Source organism: Oreochromis niloticus, linkage group LG12 (genome assembly GCF_001858045.2).
Source record: "Oreochromis niloticus isolate F11D_XX linkage group LG12, O_niloticus_UMD_NMBU, whole genome shotgun sequence".
NCBI lineage: Eukaryota > Metazoa > Chordata > Actinopteri > Cichliformes > Cichlidae > Oreochromis > Oreochromis niloticus.
Window position 1 is genome coordinate 13,516,339 of NC_031977.2, and position 4,355 is coordinate 13,520,693.

Sequence of the window (4,355 nt, forward strand, 5' to 3'; positions counted from 1 at the left end):
TTGGTACTGACAGCTGAAAAGATGTCTCTATCCTTTGAGGCTTTAAAATATGCTTTCTATTGAATTAGCACTTCAAGGGGAATGAAAATGAAATTAGCTTGTTTTGGCTGGCGATGAGGCGTTACACATAGCAGCCAAACTTAAAATCCAAAAAGGAAGTCTGTCCTCAATTTTCTGCACTGTTACTTACTGTGTGTGTTTCCCTTTCCTTAAACGAATTCAGTGCAGTACAGGTGAAAATGGGTGGCAAATCAAGTGAAGGAGAAGCTGTGAATATTCTGTTGGGGGAAAAAAAGCACACAGGCCTGAGCCATGAATCATGAGGCTGGAATATTTTAAAGGGAAACAGAGTTCTCCTTCCTGTGCCTACACTACCAGCGAGGATTTAAAGCGAATGTGCAGCTCTGGTGAAGATTAGAGGGCAATGCAGAGAGTGTGGGGACTGTGGGGTTTTTTGTTTTGCTTTTTTAAAAGCAATGGGCTATGATATTAACCATGACCTGGACCAAGCTACAGTAGAAAGGAAGTGATCAACATGTTCCCCTAAAAAATTTCCATTTGATACTCAACTGCACAGTGTCAGAATTTTTAAAGAGAGCCAGATTTCTTTCAGAAATGTACCTGCTTGGCTTCCAGAGTCCAGGATATCATATATTATATAATGTCAGAGTTTGGACCGTACCTATGGAAAGCTTTACGCTGCTGACAAATGGAGGCAATAATTAAAGCTCCGAGCTCGCCATTGCTGAACCCAAAAAAGAGTCAAGAGTGATTGCTCAGGTATTTGATGATTAGCTTTCCCTTACAGGGGGATGAGATCCAGATGTTCATTGTGTCTGCTGCTTGAGTGAAAGAGGGCACTCCAGCTCCCTCTCGCATGTGGGTACGACTCACTCGCTCCAAAAAGTCTAATAATCAGCTACTTTTAAAACAGGCTTGATTGCCAAAACAAGCCGGCAGATAGGAAGGAATCTGACAGCACCTCACCTAGCAGTCGTGCGAGATTTGTTTTTCAGAAATAAATTATCATATCGTATCAGCAAGTGGGATCCAGCTGTTTTGATTGGGACTGAATGTACACAGGGACTTGTACATGACTGTTGTACAAGAAATATCTAATCAAAACTTGGATGCTGTTTGGAGTGTCTTTGATTGTCGGCTGTAAGTATGAACATGTCATAGTTCATTTATAAAGGATTAGTTCAGAAATTCTTTTTTCATGTATTTCCTTAGTTGCTTGTGTCTACTAAAGTTACCATTCAAGATTCAGACTGACTGACAGACTAAACAGTTAGCTGTGGTGTGTAGTTGTTATGGTTAGACAATCGACAGTGAACTATATGCTTTCATGATAATACTATAACAACGATGCAAAGATACTGAAAGGTCATTTGGAACTGAAAAAGGCCATCTTGTTGAGAGCAGCCATCTGGAGTCAAGGAAAGATAAAGGTCAGACCATGTCATTAGTATAGCAATTTGTACACGACACGTGTGTGTGTGTGTGTGTGTGTGTGTGTGTGTGTGTGTGTGTGTGTGTGTGTGTGTGTGTGTGTGTGTGTGTGTGTGTGTGTGTGTGTGTGTGTAGGAGGTACTTTCAAGCAAAAAAAAAAGTAATATGCTGGGATTGATCTTTTAATAAATTTCATCTGAGAGGATTGGGGAAGGCAGTGAGATAAGGCGGAGGTAAAAGCGTAAAATTAATCTTTGCCTCCATTCTGCTTATTTTAAAACTGCTCTAGAAAAAGGTGATCCACGGGAAGTCAAAATATTAATAAGAGGTTCATATCCCTTTGATCTCCAAGAATTCAAACCTGGTATTTTGTTTTGGCAATTTCACACATGGAGAAGAAAAATCTACGGTTGGCACGTTTTCTAGCCTATGAGAGCTCAGCTTTTTTCTTTTTTTCTCTCAACGTGGCAGATACAGCTCCTCTAATGATGTAACTGCAGCTCTGCTCCGGTCACAGGCACCATTCAGCTCTCTTCTAATACTTGTTGGTACACATACATTATGTTTGCTTTTCTGACCTCGCCTTTTCACATTATCTGAGTCCAGACGCCAAATTGTAAGGATGTTTTGGTTCTCAGGGGACCACACAAAATGAGAACAAAGTCTGTTTACCTTTAGCTATTCGGTCAGCTGAGATCCAACATATTGTAGATGATCACAGAGGAAAGAATGCATCAGAGCTTTGTCATTTATCACTGGAGCACTAACAACTCTGCAGCTGAAATAGCTTAATGGCTCAATTATTTTAGCAAAATGGTCACCACATGTTTAAATGTGTAGCTACATTTATTCCAAGGTAATAGCTGCACTCAAATGAATGCCCTATATTCTGTAAACAAGTTATCATGCACGTCCTAACAGTACATACGTAGGGAGCTGTGAGAAAATGATATGAATGGAAATATATGTTGAACTTTTCCATAATGCATTATATTTTTAAATTATTTACAGTGTGAATGACAAACACAAGGCTGGATTTTGGATCTATGCTGCAAACACTTTGAGTTTGACTGGCTTTCAGGAATTTGGGTATAAATAAGAAAAGTGGCTCTTGTTTAAAAGTCTGGCTCCAATTTTTTTCACAGCCAAATTTCACTTACTTATGAAAGTTTATACACACACACACACACACACACACACACACACACACACACACACACACACACACACACACACAAACAAACCTTCCATCAAGGTAAGGGAAAAACTTAATATGGTCCTTGAGATAGGTGGAAGAAGTCTGCAATTCCATATTTATTTTGTGATGAAACAGCGCCCCCTGCAGGAAAAAGTATTTCACTCACACGAGCAGCCAAGACCTCAGATCAGTCTTCGAAACTTGAGCTATAAATAAAATTTAATCGCACCTTTTGAATTTCAGATGTCATTATTAAAACTGGTCATCTCTATATTGCTTTGGCCTGAAGCAAGAACGCAAATAAGAATATGAATGTGTTTAACTTCCAGCCAGCAAGAATAGGATTTATTTAACAATTTCTTATGGCAGTGAAAAACACATAGATTAAAAACGCAAAGTTTAGAATAGTTGGCCATAACTTAAAATGTCAACAAATATCAGTAAAGACAATTCACTCGTGGAGAAGTGCTGACGTGGACTGGCATCAACTCTTTGTTATAATTACGTCTGGTGCTGTGGTAACAAATGGATGGTAAATATGGCAAGTCACAGCAGCATTTAAACAGATACATAACCATTATAGTTTTCGGCACAGTTGGTGTGTTTTATCCTTTCCTTACCATGTCGTGGGACTTTTTTCTTCATTCTCTATGCGTTTACACACCTCTCTACATTTGATCATTAATTAAATTCTTATTAATATCTGGCTCTCTTTAGTGTGTCTTTTGTCCTCTCTCCCTCCCCTCATCCCAACCAGTTGCTGTTTAGCCTGGTTTTCCTGAAGGTTTCTTCCTGTTAAGAGTTTCCTTCCCACTGTCGCCAAGTGCTTATTCACAGGGGTCATCTGATTATTGGGTGTTTCTCTATATTACTGTTATTTTCCTTACATTATAAGGAATGTAAGGTTGAGGCAACTGATGTTGTGATTTGGTGCTATATAACAAATAAAAGCAAAGTGAATTGAATTTAAGTGACTTTATGTGTTTGTAATTATGAATCTTTATTATAAAACTCTAACATAATATCTGTGTTTAAAAATGTAAGATTATCATGGATGTTTGAACTGGCCAACTTTATTGTTTGTTTTACTGATTTTATTTTTTGTTCTCAGTTTATTTTAGATTAGTTACTGCGGGTTTGCTTGTTTCACTTTGGTTTTTGTATTTAAATATTGAGAACTAGCCTATTCATTTATGTTGCAATGGCCATTTGCTTGTGGTCTATATCTTTTTACTTATTTGAGCTACCTTACTGTGGTACTAAATACGGTGCCTCATGGGCTTTCCATTGATATCTCGTGGTGGCCTCTTTTAGCTCCAAATAGCAAGAAAATCACACAAAAAAGTTCAATGGGAAGATTATTTTTTCCTCGGTTCTCAGGAGGATATGTATAATACATTTTATTATTATCATTAATATTATTGTTATAGCTCCATATCTTTCACTTTTATATCTGATATGTTAAGAAGTTTGGAACAGAAATCACATAGCAAATGAATCCTGTGGAGATCCCCTTCTGTAGATATTTCCTCGTCTTTGTTCGCAAATTTGAGATTAAAGATTAAAATGGTTTCCTTTTATTTTACTGTTATTAGTAAATTAGACTGATGAAAAATAAAACAAAACACAAAACACACTTTACTTATGTTGACAATCCACAGCTCAGGGACAAGCAGGGTGGACTAACAGGAAGTCGCTGTTGATT